Raw genomic sequence first — 22,975 nt, 5'->3', positions numbered from 1 at the left:
AGCTTGGTAGTAGCTATACAGCAAAGTGTAGGGGACTACAGAACCTGTTTGGTCTGGTGTAGTAGAGAAAAACCATTTACTGTTCCAAGTAGAAGAGTCTCATATAAACAGGCTGTAGTTTATTGCATGTTAGCAACTCGTTATGGATTAGATTAACTTTACCAAACACTGTTACAGAGACTTTGAGTAGGACCACATCCTGGGTCTCAATTCTTTCTAATCCTGAGCTTTTCTGTCCACAAGTCCATGTGATATCATCATTGTGGGAGGTGCTTGGGACACTCCTTAGGACTAACACTTTGAGAAGTGCCAAGAAAATGTTTCCTCTAACCGGGTCAGCCAGTACAAAAAGGACATGCACAAAATAAAGGCATTGGTCATTGAGGACAGGCCAATTTTCCTCATTCAAAGGGAAGTGAATCTTTTGAAGAGCTAATAATACTCAGTAAGTATATTCAAGGCTCAATGGTCTTGTGGTATTATTGCTGGTCTGTTAATCCTAAGACCCAGGTAATGTTCTGGGGACCTGGGTTCAAATCGTATCATGTGGAATTTGAATTCAATAAACATCTGAGTATAACTGATGACCATGAATCCATGGTTGAAAAATCCATCTGGTTCACTGACATCCATTAGGAAGGAAACTGCCAACCTTACCTGGGCTAGATTACATGTAACTCCAATAGATGTGGAGCTGGAAAAGCACAGTGGGTCAGACAGCATCAGAGGAACATGAAAGTCAATGTTTTTAGCTGAAAGGACGAAGGGTTTAAATCTGAATCATTGACAATCCTGTTCGGTTGAGGCTGTCTGACCTGCTGTGCTTTTCCAGCTCCCACATCTATTGACTCTGCTGCACCCAGCATCTTGCAGCCCTTTCTGTTTACATGTAACTCCAGCAGTGTGGTTGACACTTAACCACTCTGGGGAAGGGCAATAAATGCTGACCTAAACAGCAACACCCTCATCCTATAAATGAATATTAAAAAAAATACAGAAGTCAATAAGAGTGGTGTATTATGGGATGGGAGGATCGTGAGGGAAAGTGGAGTTAAGGTAGAAAATAAACATTGATCTTGCTGAATGATGGAGCATTCCCAATCATGCCCAATGTTGTAGTATTTCAGATCCTTTGATTTGACTTGTGAACCAGGGCACTGGTCTGAAACCGCTCTGAGCTTTCTACAGACCCTAATTCTCGAGAAAATATTAACACTAACATAGAAACATGGAAGATAAGAGAGGGAGGAGGCCATTCGGCCCTTCAAGTCTGCTCCACCATTCACCACGATTATGGCTGATTGTCCAATTCAATAGCCTAATCCTGCTTTCTCCCCATAACCTCTGATCCCATTTGCCTCAAGTGCTGTATCTAGCCACCTCTTGAATACATCTAGTTGCCTCTTGAGTTAAACAGCCCTGGCGTCTAGCTGACAGTGGGAAAACCTACAGAAGCATTACCAGTTCTGAGGTAATCTGTGGTTGGGCTAATGTGATATTTCTGACCACAGAGCAATCACAATCATTTTTCAGTACGAATTACTGAGGGCAACCCTTCCCACTCAACTTCAATTCATCACAACACTGTGAATCTGACATCCCCTCCAAATGCCAGCCTTTGAAGAAGATTCAATGCAATGAATTTAAATGCGTTTCGAGTGCATCGTCTTTTATGACTGGGAAAGAAAAACTGAGAGAAGGGGAACTCATCCCCAATTGTCTTCTGCTCAAATTGTCATTTCCAAAGCCAATGAAGTAGGATTGGGGATGGAATAAGACCCCTGATAGTGGCTAGACAATTATTACTTGTGAGTATTGCAGAAAAATATAAGATTTTATTAAAACTATGTGCTGCACTCATCAGGACAATTTGCAAGAACCCAAATGAGGGGAAAGCCAAACTTTGCGCTGCATGAGAAGACAATGTTGACGAGCTAGGGAATGGAGTTTGGTTGGTAGAGGTGTTGCCATAAATGATGCACCAGTTACTTATGACTGACAGTTAACTGTTAAACTTCATTAAAATTGTACACACACCAGGTTGACTCTGACAGAACACTGAATTGCCCTGAAAGATGAAAGAGTGAATAGCTGACACTTATTTTCTTGAGGTGAGACATGTGCAGTGTGTGCATATGTTCCCTGTGTCAGAAAAAACTGGGGCCCCCTGTATTCATATATATAGCTTCTAGCACAGGAAAGTTTACAAGATAATACATGGCTTGGAAAGGGTGGACGCTAGGAAATTGTTTCCATTAGGCGAGGAGACTAGGACCCGTGGGCACAGCCTTAGAATTAGAGGGGGTCAATTCAGAACAGAAATGCGGAGACATTTCTTCAGCCAGAGAGTGGTGGGCCTGTGGAATTCATTGCCGCAGAGTGCAGTGGAGACCGGGATGCTAAATATCTTCAAGGCAGAGATTGACAAATTCTTGATGTCACAAGGAATTAAGGGCTACGGGGAGAATGTGGGTAAGTGGAGTTGAAATGCCCACCAGCCATGATTAAATGGCGGAGTGGACTCGATGGACCGAATGGCCTTACTTCCACTCCTATGTCTTATGGTCTTAAAGTGGGTCATGTTGTAACTAGGAGAATGTGAGGACTGCAGATGCTGGAGAGTCAGTGTCAAAAAGTGTGGCACTGGAATTGCACAGCAGGTCAGGCAGTATCCGAGGAGCAGGAGGGATAACGTTTTGGGCATAAGCCCTTCCTCATTCCTGACCCTCCTGCTCCTCAGATGCTGGCTGACCTGCTGTGCTTTTCCCAGCGCCACACCTTTCGACTCTGGGTCACATTGTAAGCCCGACTAACAATTCTAAATTTGTTGTCAGTGTAATGCACACTTGGGATTATTTATCAAATGCTTTCCAATCATCGCATCATATTGAAATTTTGGACACTGTGCTACATTTTACAAAACTCTCCAAAAACAGCAAAGTGATAGAAGGGGTCATTGACAGTGCTGTCAAGCTGCACTTGCAAAGGAATACCCTGCTCAGTGACACTCAGTTTGGGTTCCATCAGACCCATTTGCCTTCTGACTACATTACAACCTTGCTACAAAAATATTGACACAAAACAGCCCAAACAAAACTGGAGTCATTGAGAATCACATGGAAACCTCTCCTCTAGTTGCAGCACAAGGATGATTTTGGTTGTTGATATCAATCATCTCAACCCCACAATATCGCTGCTGGAGCTTCTCAGAGTAGTGTCCTAGTGTCATAGGCACAGCCATCTTCAGTTACTTCATCAATGACCTTCCCAATCCTGACCTAATGATGGAGGGAATGTTTGCTGATTGTATAATGTTCAACACCATTTTGCAACGCCTCATAAACTGAAGCAACCCATGTGCAAATGCAGCAAGACCCAGACAACATTCAGGCTTGGGCTGGTGAGTGGTACATTTGCATGTCAAAAATATCAGGCTATGGCCATCTACAACAAGACAGAATCTAATCATTGACCCTTGACATTCAATGGTATTATGATCACTGAATTGCTCTATAGCAACATCCTGGGTGTTACCATTGATCAGAAATCAAACTGGACCAGCCGTATAAATATAGCGGCTACATGAGCAGGTCAAAGACTATGAAAGCAAGCATCTACTGACTGCTCAATCTACAAGATACAATCAGGAGCATGATAGATTACAAAAACACCAAAGGATTGTGGATATTGGAAATCAGAAACGCAATCTAAGGTTGCTGGAAAATCTCAGCAGGTCTGTCAGCATGTGTGGAGAGAAAGTAAAGTTCACATTGAGCCCAGGGTCACTCCCTTGAATGCTCCCAACTTGTCAATCAAGGAGTGTTCATTTCCTGGATGAGTGCAGTTCCAAAAACACTCAAGAAGTTTGGCACCGTCCGGGAAATGAACCCTCCGTGATTGGAATCACATCCGTAAAAGTGCACTCCTTCCACCACCGATAATAGTGTAAAACATCCACAGGATGCACTGCAGAAATTCACCAAGGCTCCAACAATTGCATCTCCCAAACTCCATCACCTAAAAAGATACATCAAAAAAATACTTGGAAAGACCACAATGAGTAAAGTCCCCCCAAGGCACACACCATTCTGACTTGGATATATACTGCCTGTTTTCAATGTTACTGGATGAAAATCTTGGAAATCCTTTCTTAACAGCACTGTGGGTGTCCCTATCCTCCACACACTGTAGCACTTCAAGGTAGCAGCACTGTACGACCTTCTCTATCAGCTAGGGACGGACAATTAATGCTGAACTGGTCAGTGACAACCACAACCCAGCAGAGAATTTACAAAATGTGCAGGTTGGATACAGTCAGTACTTTCGACTAGGAGAAGGTGAGGACTGCGATTGCTGGAGATTAGAGTCGAGAGTGTGGTGCTGGAAAAGTACAGCAGTTCAGGCAGCATTTGAGGAACAGGGGAGTCGATGTTTCGAGCATAAGCCCTTCATCAGGAATGAGGGGAGGAGAGGCAAGTGGGCCAAAGGGGCTGAGGGATAAATGGAAGGGAGGGTGGGGCGAAGGGGAAGGTAGCAGGGAATGTGATAGGTAGATGTAAGGGTGTTGTGACGGTGATAGGTCAGAGCAATGGGTGGAGCGGATAGGTAGGAAGGAAAATGGACAGGTAGGACAGTTCAAGAGGGCGGTGCTGAGTTAGAGGGTTGGATTTGGGATGAGGTGGGGAGCAGGGGAGATGAGAAAACTGGGACTTTTGACTATGGTCAGTATATTGCTTATGGTGAACAGCTGAAGATTCATGCTGTTGATCCACGAGCATTTGGAATTCATTATTATATAAAGAAATATGCTATTCTGTCTCAACTTATCTATTCAGCTCCACAGGAACCTGTTCTCACTCAGCTTCATCAACACAGCCCATTCTATTCTGTTTTCCCTTATGGGTTTATCCAGCTTCCCCTTACATGTATCTCTGACCTTCACCTGAACCAGTCCGTCTGGTTCCTCGTTTTAACCAGCTCCTGGTTAAGTGTGAGTTGCAAATAAAACCCTGGTCAGGAAGCAGAAACAGCATGTGGGATTCTACCTGTATTGGTCAGACTGCTTCCACCTGGGCCCTCTGCAGTGTTTTAATCAAAAGGTGATAAACACAATCTTTTACAATTTCACTCAGCTCTTCTGTTTATTTCAGTCAGAGCAAACCGCAAAAGGAAGGTGACAGATTCCTCCCACCATTACCAGTGTTGCTCCGTGTTTATGAACCTAATGAGCAGATACTTGTCTGCTCTGTCTGTAATCTTGGAGGAGCAAAACTCATATGCCCAGTGGACATCACGACAATATAACTAGTCAAGGACTAGAAACTCAATTTCACATTCAATGCTAAGCTGTGCACACAAATCAACTCCTGTACCCTCAGGATATCTGAAGAAGCAAACCAACAAAACTTTAACTCAGTTGGAGTAAAGTTAAGCAGATGAGATTGAAAATTGTGCGATTTGGACAATCACACTGTTGCCCCGGGTCAGAACAAAATCGGCTTCAACCCAATTCATGGCTTCGGTTGAATCAAAGAAAAACTAGGTTGGCGCAGTTTCCAGGTGTGTCATATTTAAGATTCTTGGCCTCACCTCTCAATCTTGCTCTGGGTTACCTTAGAATTTTCCTATCCTCAAACCCCTTCCCTTATACTCACTTTCTCTGGTTTCAGGCTTCTCCGTAAATTTGTTCCGCCTCAGCGGCAGAGCTTTGACCTACTTCAGACCAATATTTCCCTTCGCCTTTAAAGAAACACCCAAAGACCAATTTCATTGGCCCCATTTTATGTCCTTCTTGTCTTACTGCTCCATCCTATCTCAGCATCTATTTTCACGGACATCTCTTTTTGTAAAGCGCCCTGCATAGTCTCTTCCATGAAAAGATGACATTGTCCACTTGGTTTGTTGGCGTAAACACTGCTGACAGAAACATTGCCCTTCAAGTCAGCAGTTTTGGGCCCTGTATCTATAGAAGGATGTGTTGGTGTTGGATGGGGTCCAGGGGAGGTTTGTAAGAATGATCGAAGGGTTGAAGGATGTGACATATGAGAATTGTTGAGGACTCTGGGTCTGTGCTCAAAGGGGTTTCAAAGTATGACGGGGGAGGTGGAATCCCACTGAGACTTCCAGAATACTGAGAGGCCTGGATAGAGTGGATGCAGGGAAGATGTTTCCATTAATAGGAGAGACAAGGTCCAGTGAGTAGATCCTCAGAGTAAAGGGATGACCCTTTAGAACTGAGATGAGGAGAAATTTCTTCAGCCAAAGGATGGTGAATCTGTGGAACTCATTGCTGCAGAGACTAAGTTATTGAGTGTCTTAGTGTCAAAGTGAGATAGGTTCTTGATTAGTAAGAGGATCAAGGGTTGTAGGGTGAAGGCAGGAGAACAGGCAGGAGAAATATATTAGCCATAATCAAATGGTGGTGCAAACATGATGGGCCGAATGACCTCATTCGATATCACTGAATCATAGAACCCTTACAATGTAGAAGCAAGCCATTTGGCCCACTGAGTCCACACCGCCCCTCTGAAGAGCTTCCCACCTGGACCCACCCCCAACCCATTCTCTGTAACCCAGCATTTCCCATGGCTAATACAACCACCCCTCACAGCCCTGGACACTATAAACAACGGAGAATGGCCAATCCACCCTAACCTGCACATCTTTGGACTGTGGGAAGAAACCGGAGCACCCAGAGACACCCACGCAGACACGGGGAGAATGTGCAAACTCCACACAGACAGTCACCCGAGGGTAGATCGAATCTGGGTCCCTGGTGCAATGAAGCTAATGGCTGAGCCACTGTGCTGCCTTTTATGGTCTCACATGTTAAGCTGTGCTGCCTGTTCCTGTGGCTCCATGATAGGAACAAGATGGAGCAGACAGAATTCTCCTGATTTCCAGGTCACTATCTCCAATCCCTTCAAAACACCACAACCAAAAATGTATTGGGACAATTTTGCTGAATTAAACGTAATCTCTTCCAAACAATCATTGCTCTCCATTGAAACCTTTGGGATGAAGTCAGATTTCAAAGAAGAGTAATCTGGTGTTTTGTATTTTTCTAAACGTTAATCTGCATCATGCAGATTTGGGTTCTTCTTGAAACAAAAATTTTAAACGTGTATTTATTTCACTTTTGAGAGGTTATGGCCTTGTGCCAACATTGCGAGACTATTAATTCATAGGCCCAGGTACTGTCCAGGGTCTCAGGTTTAAGTCCTGCCCTGGCAGGTGATGGAATTTGAATTCAACAAAGAAAGTTTGGAATTAAGAGTCTAATGATGCCCATGAAATAATTGTTGATTGTTGGGAAAAAAAACCTATTAGGTTCACTAATGTCCTTACCTGGTATAGCCTACATGTAGCTCTAGACTCTCAGCAATGTGACCGACTCTTAACTGCTCTCTGGGCAATTAGGGATAAGCAACGCTGACAATCCCACGAATGAGTTTTTTAAAAATGCATAGCTACGATTTCACTCAAAACAGAGGTTCTGTGCTGACTGATGTCACTGTACATGATATATGTAACTAACTGAATGAACAGACTTCATGACACAGCAGGAGGGCCTGAATGCAAGGCCTGTACTTATATAACAGAATGTCACAAGACAGATAACTGTCTTAAAGTTACAGGCCTATCTGATTTGGAATCAATGTCATAATAGGAAACAGGTCCTTCTGAAAGGATTACAGAAAAATACCTCCTTGTTCAAAGCCCACCCCAGATTTACAATACCTAATTCAGTTGTAACGGCCATTAGATCTGGGGAAATCATGGAAATGTACAGCACAGACCCTTCAGTCCAACATGTCCATGCTGACCAGATATCCTAAATTAATAGACAATAGACAATAGACAATAGATGCAGGAGTAGGCCATTCAGCCCTTCGAGCCTGCACCGCCATTCAATATGATCATGGCTGATCATTCCCAATCAGTATCCTGTTCCAGCCTTATCTCCATAACCCTTGACTCCACTATCTTTAAGAGCTCTATCCAATTCTTTCTTAAATGAATCCAGAGACTGGGCCTCCACTGCCCTCTGGGGCAGAGCATTCCACACAGCCACCACTCTCTGGGTGAAGTAGTTTCTGCTCATCTCTGTCCTAAATGGTCTACCCCGTATTTTTAAGTTGTGTCCTCTGGTTCGGCACTCCCCCATCAGCGGAAATATGTTTCCTCCTGCCAGAGTGTCCAATCCTTTCATAATCCTATACGTTTCAATCAGAATCTAGTCCCATTTGCCAGCATTTGACCCATATCCCTCGAAACTCTTCCCATTCACATATCCATCCAGATGCCTTTTAAATGCTGTAATTGTACCAGCCTCCACCACTTCCTCTGGCAGCTCATTCCATTCACGCATCACCCTCTGCTGAAAAAGTTGCCCCTTCAATCCCTTTCAAATCTTTCCCCTCTCACCCTAAACCGATCACCTCTAACTTTGGACTCTGCCATCCTGGGGCAAAGGCCTTGGTCATTTACCCTAATCCATGCCCCTCATCATTTTATAAACATCTATGTGGTCACCCCCTCAGCCTCCGATGCTCCAGGGAAAACAGCCCCAGCCTGTTCAACCTCTCCCTACAGCCCAACCCCTCTAACATCCTTGTAAATCTTTTCTGAACCCTTTCAAGTTTAACAACATCTTTCCTGTAGCAGGGAGACCAGAATTGAACGCAATATTCCAAAAGTGGCCTCACCTAAGTCCTGTTGGATATGACATCCCAACTCCAATACGCAATGCACCATTTGACTATTCTTTGTCCAGAACAAAGACTCATTTGATTTCAAATGTTCATTTGTGATTAATCTGCAGATACTCAAAGACTTAATCTTTGAGAAAACGTCCAATGCAAATGACATGGAGTAAAAATCGGCACTTTGCCTCCATCTCACACCACCAACCTCAACAACCTCTGAGAATCCCCTTCCTTCTGGATCCAAATGTTAATCTCCAAGGGCAGGCAAGAAGTAGCGGAAATCAGGGTCAGACCGGGGAGGGAAACAACGTGGAAAATTCCTCTCTCAGCTCCCCCAAGTCCCCACCAGACAATTTGAAGCAATTCAGGTGATCAAAGCCATGCTCTGTGCCCTGATCAAAAATAGGCTCAGCCCTGAAGATACGTAAAGGAAAAATGAACACAAGCTACAAGACTTCACCGCAGTCTGGGGAATTTTATGGAGTGTCTAACATCCAGCCAACTCCTACATCTCGCAGCATGGAAATGCATTCTTGTATACACAAACTTTAAAGAAGAGTCAGACTGCATCGTATGTTTAAGCTTGTGGATGAATTGAAGTATTTCCGATTTCGATCAATACAAGAGACAAGCACTGGAAGTTAATTGGAGACTGCCTCAGTTTAACAGCTCATTGAGAGAACAGTGCTTCAGTCATGGGACCTAGAATGTCAGAACACTGTTAGCAATATATTCGAACTTCCTGTCACCTAATCCACAGTCCACCCTGCACTGACACAGTGCTCCCAAGGGCTAGGCTGTGATTATTATTTATGAGTTCAATTTTATACGGTGACTGACTCCCTGCAGATTAAATGGGGCCCAAAGACAACACGTAGTAATCGTTTTTTCTAGAAAAGTGAAGTGACACCAATCGGGGGAAGGTGCATGCCTTGCACAGTGCTGCCGATAAACATCTTGAAGCAGACACAGAACTATTCCTGACAGCGTGTGGAGGAGTTTACCACAGATGGATCATTTCCTCGCCCAGGGGGATTGTGAAGCTCTTGCAAGCTGTAACCTTATCTCAGCCAGATGGGGGTCAGGTAATGGAAGGAGCTAATTGGCTCATCATGTTATCTGGTTACATGTAACATGAACAGGTTAGATGGGAGCTGATGTATGTTCCAGCCACGTGTTGAGAATGAGCTTCGAGAGGGCAGCCCAGTGAATAGTGGAGGCTACAGAAACAATGTTGAAGCAGGACTCGATTTTTCACTTGTTTGTGGCCAATGGTTGGAGATCTGACGATTACCCAGGGACTCAACAACTTTCATTCATATGCTTCCTTAAACAGAGGGAAACAATCCCAAGGCTATCATTGGGTGAACAATTGCTTCATGATGAGCATCTGTGACAGGGACAGGTTGGCCTTCTCTAGGCTAGGCTAGTACTCACTAGGCTAGTACACTACAAAGTCAAGCCCCACCATTCCCAGAGTTATCATAAAAGTCACAATTTTTTCTCAAAGTATGGAGGCAAATCCCAGAGGCAGGTCCATGGGAGCGGAGAGTCCAGGTGAGTCCCAGAGGCGAGACCCAGGTCAGGTCATTGTGAGAGCAGACAATCCAGGCGGGAGCATAGGCTAAAAATCGAGGGATTTTTAAAAGAGAAACCTTCTGTATTCTTTGTTCTAATGCTGAGCTTTATTTATGATTCTCTGTACAAGTCTGCAACACTCAGTTGAGTATTTTGTACCGAGGTACCCTGTACCTAAGATGGTGCCAAAGCAGTGACATTAAAAACTATTCACTGCACTCATTCGGGTGCACGTGACAATAAAGACTATTCGGATTCTGATTCAGAAAAAATTCCCCAACTTACTTATTTGTTCCAACGAATTCTTAGCAAAATAACTTTATTACAAATAAATTCTAATGACAGGTTAACTATGAACTGTCGACATATAACTCTGTTAGCTAAAACCTTAACCTCCATGTAAAACTCCACACACACACACGCATGCACACACACGCACACAGACACATGCACACACACACAGACACATGCACGCATACAGAGACACATGCAGACACGCACACAGCACACACACACGCACACACACACACGCACACACACACACATTGGTGTTAAGGGGAATGTTGTTCAATGGCCCTCATCTACAGAGTTGTCTAAGATGATCCTTTTGCTTGCCAAGACTTGCTGATCTTCAGTCTCTCTTTTCCAGATACTTTTAACCTTCTTGCAGGAGATACAGAGTAGCTGGTTCACAAATTATAAAGCCCTCTGCCATACTTATTAAAAGCAACAGGTTACAGCAACAGACAGGGGAAGATAAATGATGTTATTTAGGGAGCAGGTAGCTTCTACTGCAGGGACACACCACCTCCCTTCTGGAAGGTTCTGGCTATGTTACTCAGCTACTAGGGAACCAATCACCTAGTTATCGGCAGGCAGATAGCTTTTGTCATTGTAGTTGGTCACCACTCCACAAACCAATCACCTAATCGTTGCAGTAATACCATACCACCTGCAACCAGCCTCCTCCCATTGGTTGAACAAAGCAGCAGTGTAAACACCACCTCCAATGAGTTTCAGTAACTTGTTTTTAATAAGTAAAGCGATCCCTTCCACAATCCTTGGCCTTTTCAAAACAAAAATGTCCTTGGTAAATTTCAGTCCATAATCAAAAATACGGTAAAGTAAAAAGATTTAATCTTTGCAGGTAGAATGCTCAATTGCACGTCTTGTATAATTCCGTGTAAAATGGAGACTGAGCCAAAAGCAGATGTTATTGGATGGTATGGGAGGATGGTGGGAATGGATGCAGGCCAAATATTTAACCATGAAACAGGGAGGCAGAGGGAAGGGACAAAGCAATTTGGGGAGAATTTCAAAGCAAGGGATCCAGCTGACTAAAGGCAAAATAACTAACCATTGTAAATTGCTAGTGGGGGTATATTAAGGCCAGAACACGTTTTTTTCAGCTGGAAGTTAAAGAGCTGAGGCAGGCTTCAGAAAGAGAGAGTAATAACACTGCAACAGAATTTTAAATATAGAGGTGAGGAATTTGACATTTTGGAAGATATTGCAGATAACTAGGATGGGGAGGAATCTCACAAACAAGAGCCTTGCACTTAAAAAAATTGGCCTGTTTATCTGAGATCAGAAAGACAAGGCGATGAAGTCACTTCACATTTTGAAAGGTTAGCTGGTAGTCTAGTGTGGCTATCTCTCCTTCATTGGCCCAGGGATCAATCAGCAATGCCCTTGAATCTATTTGCCCACACTTTGGGTGATTATAGAGACAATAAGATTTTTAAAAATTCTGTAGTTTATTCTAGCTTGTTTGAAATTTCCAATTTTTTAGTTTTAAAAAGTACTAGAGATGGGAAACAAAGGCTGTTTGACTGGGACAGATTGGAAGTCACAGGATGAAATTTCCAGGACTACATCCAATCAGCTTGGTAATCCCTTAAACAACTCAGGTTGTCATCAAAAACCATCGATGCTGCTTCACTTTGGAACCGTCCCCAAGCCTCCCAGCCTTTTGCTTAAAAATCTTTTAAAAGATTGGATTGAGAAAAAAGTGCATCAAAAAAGGTGTTTTACACCAGGATTTCTGTTATTTCTCTCAGGGCTCCTCTCACAAGCTGTCTCTGAGTAAACAAGGCGAAAAACTGACAGTCTGACAGATTCTACTGGAAGCACTTCTGTTGCGATCAATGATAATTGGTTAGCAATTAAATGGAATATTAATATGTTAAGGCCTGCTGCTATCATTGCAGCAATCTGGAGATTGCATAATGGAACAAACTAGCTCCACAGGCGATTTCTAGCCAAAGGACAAATGTTGATTGCACCCAACTGAGACAACGAAGCCTATGGTGAAATGAATTTAAAGTCATCAGCATATCTCAAAAGCTGGGGGCAACTCAAGCACAGGACATGAACCTCTGCTTCTCTTCCCAAAGATAAGTTGTCCCAATCTTTTTACTGTACAACAAGGAGTTGACGCTCTCTGGGCGGTCCGAAACCTGTTGATCTTCCAGCTGAAGGAGTTGACCCCGACCGAGTGTTGCAGACTGGCACATTCCAAGGTCCAAGACTACTTGTTGAGGGACGTGCTGAAGCTTGGGGCAGCTGCCGCCAAGGTGCGGTGGGGAAAGACCACCGTGTAAGATCGGCCTGCCTAAAGAAGAACAGGGGGCCCATGCGGACATTTTTTTTTTGGGCTCTGCTGATGCCTCAGCCAAATATATGCATATGTACAAGATTGAAAAAATGCACAGGATTGTAAATGACAAGGATAAATTCGAATCTGTGTTTGTAAATGTGGACATATGTATGGCATGATCAAATGTACAGACCATCAAATCATTTTATGAATAAAGTATATTTTTGAAATAAAAAAAAACAAGGAGTTGACCAGAACTTTCCAACAAGCACCAAGACATGGTTTGGCTGGTGGTGAGAAGGGCTCTGCCGGTGAGATCCTTTATGCACCCCCAGACTCTCTCCCGCACTGCAGACTGCCCTCGAAGCGGCTGCGGGGGGGATGAGACTGTCACACATCTCCTTCTGGAATGTGCCTATGCAGAAGAAGTCTGGAGAGGAATGCAGTGGTATTTGTCAAGGCTCATCCCGAGCAGCGCCATGACGCGGGACTCCGTGCTCTACGGTCTGTTCCCTGGGACGCACACCGAGACGAACATCAACTGTGCCTGGAGGATCATCAACTCGGCGAAGGATGCTCTCTGGGCGGTCCGAAACATGTTGATTTTCCAGCTGATGGAGTTGACCCCGACTGAGTGTTGCAGACTGGCACATTCCAAGGTTCAGGACTACGTGTTGAGATATGCGCTGAAGCTTGGGGCAGCTGCCGCCAAGGCGCGGTGGGGAAAGACCACCGTGTAACATCTGCCTGCCTAAGAAGAACAGGGGGCCCACACAGTCATTTGGGCTCTGCTGACTCCTCAGCTAAATATATGGATATATGATTGATAAATGTACAGACCTGTACATACAAATGATAAATTCTGATCTCTGTATGTAAAGAATTTGAATGTTTATCTATGTATGGCATGACCAACTGTACAGACCATCAAAATATTTTATGAATAAAGTATAATTTTGAAATAAAAAAAACACAAGGAGTTGACCCAGCCTGAGTGTCACAGACTGGCACATTCCAAGTTCCAGGACTATATGTTGAGGGACGTGCTGAAGCTTGGGGCAGCTGCTGCCAAGGCATAGGGGGGAAAGACCACTGACTAAGGTCTTTCTGCCAAAATTAAACAGAGGTGTATTCAGTTATCAGATCTCCTGATGCCTCAAATATGTGTAAATACTGTCTTATACACATTAGAAATGCCTTCAGTTTGTTCGCTGGATAAAGTCAAATTCCACTGTTTGCTTGTTTCTTCATGTGCTGCTGTGCATAACCGAACTGTTTTAGCGATTATGTATGTATATAAAGGTATTTTCATGAATAAAGTATATTGTTGAAATAAAAACATCAAGCAAATCTGTGTGACTGAAAACGTGATTGTTCAAACATTATTTGGACGTTACAAAGAACACAAACAATGTCCACGAGGAATTGATTTAATAAAGAAATTGATTGTAATGCCTAACGTAGCTCTAGATCAGGGAAGCACTACACAACTCACACAGTTCTACACCAGTGTGACAGTGTGTAGCATATTCAGGAAGCAGACGTTTAAGACAGTCACACCTGAATCCAGGAGAAACTTCTTTACTCAAGTTCATTAGAATGTGGAACTTGATCCCACAGAATGCACAACTGCAGCAACTTATCAAACCCCTTCTATAGCTCCTTTGCAATTCGTTCTTCTAGATGGTAGAGTGTCCAAGGGGTGCAAATATATGTAAACACCACCTCCTTTTAACTTCCCCCTACCCCAGGTCATACACTATCTCACCATTCCTTCACTGTCACTGCATCAAAATCTTGGAATACCTTTCCTCATGGCTCTGTGGGTGTCCTTGCAGGCAAACGACAGCAGCGTTTCAAGAAAGGTGCTCATGACCACCTTCTCCAGGGCATCTGCTGATGGGCAATAAATGTTAGCTCCTCCAGAAATGCTGACTTCCCACAAAACGAACATAAATTAGGCAGATATCTTTTCCCTAGGGTGGCGGATTTCAAGACTTGGAGGCATATTTTTAAGGTGAGAGGAGAAAGATTTTAAAAAGCCATGAGGGCCAAATTTTTCTTACACTGAGAGTGGATTGTGTGTGGAATGAACTGCCAGAGGAAGTGGTGGATGCGGGTACAGTCACAATGTTTAAAAAACATTTAGATAAGTCCATGAATGAGAAATGTTTGGAGGGATGTGGGCCAAGCACAGGCTGGTGGGACTAGTTTAATTTGGGATTATGGCCGGCATGGACTAGTTGGACCAAAGGGTCTGTTTCCATGCTGTATGATTCTATTCATAAATGTATGTGAGAGGAAGGTGAATGGCACTTACATTCTTTAAACAACCTTTAATTTATCTTGTTTTGATCTGGAGGGAAGTCAAGGGTTATGGGTTAGGTAGAAAAGAGCAGCTGAACCCACGATCAGTTCAAACAGCAGGCGTGAGGGTTCACTCCTAGCCAATTTCTTATGCTCTTGTGTTCACATGAGGGTGAAAGATGGATAACACTCATTCACAAAAAAAAGGAATCACTGGCCAGGTCAGCATTTATTGCCTATCCTGAATTACTAGAGGGCAGTTACAAGTCAACCATGTTGTTGTGGGTCTGTAGTCACATGTCAGCCAGATCAGGTAAGGATGGCAGATTTCCTTCCTTATAGGACATAAGTGAACCAAATGGGTTTCCCCCGATAATCAATAGTTTCATGATCATCATTGGATTCTTTCCAGATTTTTATTGAATTCAAATTCCATCATCTGCCATGGCAGGGTTCAAACCCAGGTCCCAGACCATTACCTGGGTCACGGATTAACAGTCCAGCGATAATACCATGAGGCTGTTACCTCTCCATGATGTGACAGAGCGAGATGAAATGGGGTGGGTGAAAGCACATTAGCAGCAGAGAAACAAACATGGACTTGTTTCATGTGCTGGAAATAATTTGGACATAGCATCAGCCCAGACTGAGATCCTCACAGTGCTCCCCAACGCAATACCATATTTATTGTAGCATTCCACATCCCAATAGCTTTTTAGATTTATGAGAGAACAAGAATTGCTTTGAGTCAAGACACCCAGAGATTTGTCCTCATCATTGCAAGTGCCAAATGCTCAATGATTAACAGACTCTAGATCAATGTAGACCATGCAATATAACTTAGCCAGAGTGCAATGCTAAAAATATGAGGCATTAATTCAGATACACAATTTACCACAGCATGACATAAGATAATAACCTTCGCTGTATATACTGTAGCATCTCAAGAATACAGCTCACCATCACCTTCTCAAGGGCAAGGAATATCCACATCCCATAAATGAATTTTTTAAAAAAGTTTTTAAAAAAAAAACTTCTTTATTCTCTCACACTGGGTGTTACCAATTGGGCCAATATTTACTGGCAATCCTGGCTTCCCAGAGGGCAGTTAAGAATCAAAGACATTACAATGGGTTGGAGTCACATAGAGTTCATGGCAGATTTCCTTCACTCAAAGGACATTATGGAACCAGACAGGGTTTTACAATTGACACTAGTTACATGATCATCACTAGGCTAGATTTATATAGAATTCAATTTTTTAACCATCTACCATTTGAACCCATGGCCCTAGTACATTCAAGGATTACAAATGCAGTGAAATTACCACAATACACTGCCAGCAATAAATGTTACAAGAGCCGTGAGATTTTACTGATTGGTGATGGAGAGTAATGATGGCGAAAGTGACTCATGCGATGGTGAAAAATGTGGGGCAGCGTTTATGGGGACCCAGTGTTAGGGGAGCTTCCTACCCTGAGTACTCCAAGTGAATATTTCCCTTTAAAAAAAGGCCATCAACTCAAAAACCATTTGCTGTTGATTTGAACCACCTGACGAGTGGAAACGATAATGCACTGTGCAATCAGTGTTCACAAGGCTTCTTCAAAAGAGCAAGGCTCTAATTAAATAGGAAGAAGGAATCCAGTGATTATTATTGCTTTGCTAAAGCCCCCCCCCCTCACCCCCCAACCCCCCCCCACCCCAACTCTTTCTTTAAAGGCCACTGTGCTTGATAATAATGTCAGCTTTAGACTGCACCTTGGGTTGCGTCACTTTCTGTCTTCCTTGTCAATGCCACCCACACTGTTAATGATAAAAAGGTACTTTAAAAGCTGCTCAGCAGAGTTCAGAAAGCACCTGTGCATTGAACATTGTTCTGCAGGCTAAAACATAGGGAGACAAGGGGCAGAATCTACTTTGAAAGGTGTGGGGGTGGGGGAGACACAATCTGGGCGGATTTGGGAATAATCTCATTATTCCACGCGACTTCTCCCAATCTGCTGAGTCAGGTGGAGGCAGCAGCTGTGGTCACAGCTTACTACAGGTGCCCCTCAGTGAAAGCGAACACCTGAGAGCCCTCACTGTGAGGAGTTTTCCCTGAGCCACTTTGCTCTGCAGCATTTACAACTTTGTTGCCCATGGCAATCCGATAAGAATGCTCCATAATTTCTACATCTCACCCAGATTACACAGGGTACTGTGCTCCCTTTAAAAACAGGCCCGTTCAGTTCTTAGCGGGTTTGAAAACTGGGAGTTTTGAGGTTGAAGTATCATTTTTATTCTGCACTGCGAGATACCTTTTGGCTTACTGTCTACGACACCATCCAGAATGAAAGTAACAAAGGAAGAACTTGCATTTGTGTAATGCCTTATTAGCTGTGAAAATGTTCTGTGGTGTCCAGAGTTGTGAAACGCACTATGTAAAGATAAAGTCGCCATAGTCATACAGCACGGACACAGACCCTTCAGTCCAAATCATTCATGCTGACTGGATATCCTAGATTAATCTAATCCCATTTGCCAGCAACTGGCCCATACCCCTCTTTAACCCCTTCCTATTCATATACCTATCCAGATGCTTTTTAAATGTTGTAATTGTACCAGCCTCCACCATTTCCATACATGCACCATTCTCTGTGTGAAAAGGTTGCCCCTTAGGTCCCTTTTAAATCTTTCTCCACTCACCTTAAACTTATGTCCTCTAGTTCTGGACTCCGCTACGCTGGAGAAAATACCTTGTCTATTTATCCTATCCATGCCCCTTCATGATTTTATAAACCTCTATAAGGTCACCCCTCAGCCTCTGATGCTCCAGAGAAAATAGTCCCAGCATATTCATCCTCTCCCTGTAGTTCAAAACCTCCAACCCTGATAACATTCTTGTAAATCTTTTCTGACATTTTTACGACTGCTGTCCCATTAAACAGATGTGAAGGAGCCAGTGTTGGACTCGGGTGGACAAAGTTAAATGTCACACAACACCTGGTTATAGCCCAACAGGTTTGTTTGGAAGCACTAGCTTTCGAAGCATTGCTCCTTCACCATCCAGCTAACTGAACTAACTGGTCCCCAGCAGGCACTGTAGAACTGTAAGCTTTTTTTAAAAATTATACATAAAATTATACCTTTAGTTTTGACTATGGAGATGCAATTCTCCATAGTCAAAACTAAAGGTGACTGAATCTTCATCTTCCAGATTCTGAATTTAAGCTGTTCATTAAACCATTCATTAAACCTTCATAACCGCATTTCCAATTCTTCGAGTTCTCCACTGCAGTCCACCCACTCATACCACAGTGTACTGGCTATACAGGCCAATGGTTAATTTGTGTTTTAATCACATCTCCTGGAAACTAACAAGATTGCTATCACTCTTCAAGGACTCAAGGATTTTTACTTTAATTAGTGTTTTGTGTGGGACGACATCAAATGATTCCAGGAGATGTAAGTGCATGACAGAATCATGGTCTGGTTATAGCACAGGAGGTGGCTATTCAGCATTCCAACTGAGCATTACACCCATTGCTATTGCCCCATGTCGCTCCATAACCTTGCACATCCTTCCTTTACAGGTAACAATCCAATTACCTCCTGAAAGCCTCAATTAAACCTGCCACCACCACACTCTCAGGCAGTGCATTCCTGATGTTAATTGGGAGCAGAATAAGTCATAGGCTGTCATGTTGCTCCTGACCTGAGACCCCAAAGTGAGCTCAGCAACCCCACCCTAGTGCCCAGGCCCTGGTTATTGAACCCTGAGGTATTCTTCTGCCCCAGATCCAGATTTTAACTATTTGCAGAATGAAAATGTTGTTCCTGATGCCTCATTGACAGCTACCGTACATATAACAACTGAAGAGATCTGTCAGTCAGCTTCTCCCTTCCCTTCATTTCCTGTACCCCAGAACCATAGTGAGTGTTCCTGAATAACCTACATTACCAGTGGAACCAAGCAGAGGCAGAGGCAATGGCCTAGTGGTGTTATCGCTAAGCTGTTAATCCAGAGACCCAAGTAATGATCTAGAGTTCAGATCCCACCACAACAGATAGTGCAATTTGACCTCAGTAAAATCTGGAATTATGAGTCTAATGATGACTGTGAATCAATTGTTGGAAAACCCTATCTGGCTCATTAATATCCTATAGGGGAGGAAACTGTCATCCTTACCTGGTCTGGCCTACCTGTGACTCCAGACCCACAGCAATAAGGTTGACACTCAACTGCCCCCTGGGTAATTAAGGATGGGCAATAAATGATGGTCTGGCCAGTGCTGCCCACATCCATGAACAAAGGAAAAACAAATATAGCATTTAGGAACTAAACGGACCGTGTTTTCTTACAGAACTGAATGATCTCTTTCTCTCTCTTTGCAAATCCTTCCCTAAACCCCTCTGCTTTTCTTTAAACTAATTGCTCAAAAGCTACCTCTTTAATTAAACTTTTACTCACTTACCCCTTTCATATAGCCTTATGAAAGATATATCCTTTTGTAACCCTGAGATTCAATTCTGTTGGATTGCGCTCCGACAAAGCACCTTGGGGTGTTTTATTCATTTATAAGGCACTATGCAAATGTAGCTTATCCTCTAAAAAGGAGACCAATTGCCTCGCGCAATCAGCAAGCAGAACTAAACTTCTGACCCAACAAGAGCGCATGTCTCAGAGACAGTGCAGTTAGCTCCATTGGTTGGATGGCTAGATTGTGAAGCAGGGTGATACAACAAGTAGGAGTTCAATTTCCACCCTGGCTGAGGTTATTATGAAGGACTCTCCTTCTCAACCTCTCCCCTCGCCTGAGGAATGGGGCCCTCAGGTTAAACCAATTCCAGTCATCTCTCACTAAGACAGCACCATGGTGACTTTACTTTCTACATCTTTCAATTTGATCTCCCCTCCCACTTTGGACCTGCCTCAAAACCTAACCCCGTTGAACCCTGACTCCTTACGCTCAGGCATGGATAGAGAGAGTTATTGTAGTCCATGGTAGCACTAAAGTCCAGTGCCAGTTGGCAATAGTGGCATGTTGAATTTGAAAGTTGACTTCACTCCTTTGGCAGCATCAAATGCCAGGGTTAAAAAGATGCTGCCAAGGATATGGAAGCATTTACAGTACAGAAGGCATTTGGAGCCATTGAGTCCATACCAGCTCTCTGTGGAGCAATTCAGTCAGTCACAATTGCCCACCCAATTTCCTTTTGGTATTTAGATTTAGGTTTATTGTCACGTCGACTCAATTGCAGAAGTACAGTGAAAAGTTTACAATGTCGCCCATTACGACACCATCTTGGATACAAAGTACCTAGGTACAAATCTTAGATACTAAATAGAGAAATAAAAAAAAGTTACATCACCTCACAGTGCTTCAAGGTATACATTAGAAAATAAGAAATAAGGTTAAGAGGAGAAACATTACAGTCAGATAAACAGATTACAGATAAACATTACGTCACATGTGATCTGACTGAGCCACTTGACCGCTGGCATCGGTCCCTGGATTTTCTCCACCGCCAGTATCCTCATAAAGGAGATACTCCAGGTCATAAGCACTCACGTGGTTAAAAACATGTCCTTCTTGACATCCCTCTTTGCATCTCTTACCCCAAATCCTAAATCTGTGTCCCAATTATCCATTTACCAGCAACTTTGTCCATCTCATCACAATCTGTTGAACAACTCCCAACACTCAGGGTCACAATGATGGGACAAAACACCTGGATGACATTTCCCCACCATTCAATACATTCATCTAAAAACACTGAGGCTTATTCAATGTTGAGTGTCACTGAGGGTGGCAAGGTGACTGCAAAAGAGTGCGTTTTAGGGAGCTGCAAATTGCTCTGTCTACTTCCCAATCACATCATGTACTTGGCTAGTAACATGGTTATGGGGGAAGGAGAGAGAGAGAGAGAAAGAGAGAACGGGAGGAAAGTGCTGAAAACCTAGCCCCAAGAGGTTGCAGCTCAGCATGGGTGGCAGGTTGGCTCAGTGGTTAGCACTGCTGCCTCACAGAGCCAGGAACCCCAGGTTCAATTCCAGCCTGTGTGGAGTTTGCACATTCTCCCTGTATCTGCGTGGGTTTCCTCCGGGTGCTACAGTTTCCTCCCACAGTCCAGAGATGTGTAGGTTAGGTGAATTGGCCATGCTTAAATTGCCCATAGTGTTATGTGCATTCGACAGGGGTAAATGTAGGGGAATGGGTCCGGGTGGTTGCTCTTTGGAGGGTTAGTGTGGACTTGTTGGGCTGAAGGGCCTGTTTCCGCATTGTAGGGAATCTAATCATCCAAATATATGCATCCTTTCCAAAGGACCTCATTGTTTATGACTGGTCAACAATGCCTATTATAAATGCTGTGGCCCCACTTTAACGGTATTTAATTTGACTGTGATGCACTTGAGGACACATCCTGCAGTGTTGAGAGGTGCTATATGAATGCACGTTTGTCTTGTCCTTTATGGAGCTGGAGAGGTGGGAGAACTGTGCAAGAACAGTCTCTTTTGTGAGTGGGGATGATGTTGTATGGAGCATAGCAGAATTGTAAATGGTTGGCTCCTTTTAGTAGGGGGTGACAACTCCCACTAAGATATTTAAAGAACAACTGCAGAATTCTACCTGGCTGAAATTCAGAGAAAGCACTACAAAAACACTAAAACGTGAACCAGTGAAGAGGCAGAACTGGGAGGGACATTATCCCGATGCATTACTCGGGCGAATTTCTGAATGAGCGTAGAAATGATTGTGTCTACCTCCCAGCGCATCTCGATGAGTAGCCTTCAGTGTCTATTTTGGAAGCTTCGTGCTAATGGAATCCCTGCGCTGGGACCACTCACACTCTCTCACTCACTCTCTGTACTTTAAGCCACATTATCACAGTGTCTGAAATGCTGTCACTAGCTCTGGATGGAACAGAAATACAGAAGCTAAGCTCATTTACCTGTCTGCCGCAGCTGTTGCTAGGCACCGAGAGATCCCTTAGCTGACACCGGAGGGATCCGGTGATCCATTCCGGGGACGGAGACCCTACTCTCTCTTAAGAGGGCTCTACACACACACAGAGAGAGGGAAGGGGTCGCTGGTTCAAGAGGAGGAGGGCTCGACTTAAGCAGACATGGGAGGGTGAAGCTGGAGTAAGGACTGTACCATCTGAGAAGCTCTCTCTCTCTCTCTCTCTCTGACACAAGGCTGTCTTTACAAAAGAGCACCGCACACCACTCAAAAGAAGCAGAAACAACGTTTCAGTCAAATTGCTGCTTATTCCAGCAGCTACTGGGGACTATTTTTCAAGCAGCAGAATGATGCGAGAATTGTTAACTAGCCTACAGCAGTTATTGCTAAACATTAGAAAAAGCTAAATATAGAATTCAGTGCAAGTGTGTTCAGGAGGGAACAGGGGACACAGAGAAACAACCACAAGGTATACTGATCGTAACAAAGCATTTGGTTGAGATATTTCCCTATCAACATGTTCAGTGATGTACTAACAAGACCTCTGGAGCAGGTGAATCCTGGCACCCTGGCTCAGAGACAGGGACATTACCACAGCAACACAAGAGCCTTAGAGAGTCATGGAGTCATAGAGACGTATAGCACAGAAACGAACCCTTCGATCCAACCCATCCATGCTGACCAGATATCCTAAATTAACCTAGTCCCATATCCCAGCACTTGGCCCTTATCCCTCTAAACCCCTCCAATTCATATATCCATCTAGGTGCCTTTTCAATGTTGTAATGGTACCAGCCTTCACCACTTTCTCTGGCAGCTCATTCCACACATGTACC

At 43.7% G+C, this 22,975-nt stretch overlaps 1 protein-coding gene across 1 annotated transcript in view; it reads right to left on the bottom strand.

Annotated features, from left to right (window-relative positions):
* The window catches only part of LOC140484721 (ras-GEF domain-containing family member 1A-like), a 224,620-nt gene extending 202,347 nt beyond the window's left edge, over positions 1-22,273 (bottom strand). Inside the window, exon 1 of the mRNA XM_072583480.1 lies at positions 22,129-22,273. The gene's annotated coding sequence lies outside the window, so the exon portion shown is untranslated. The remainder of the gene's footprint in view (positions 1-22,128) is intronic.
* Positions 22,274-22,975: the final 702 nt, after the last annotated feature.

Source organism: Chiloscyllium punctatum, chromosome 13 (assembly GCF_047496795.1).
Source record: "Chiloscyllium punctatum isolate Juve2018m chromosome 13, sChiPun1.3, whole genome shotgun sequence".
NCBI classification, from domain to species: Eukaryota; Metazoa; Chordata; class Chondrichthyes; order Orectolobiformes; family Hemiscylliidae; genus Chiloscyllium; species Chiloscyllium punctatum.
Note: the sequence above shows the minus strand (reverse complement) of the source record. Positions and strands in the feature narration are given on the sequence as shown.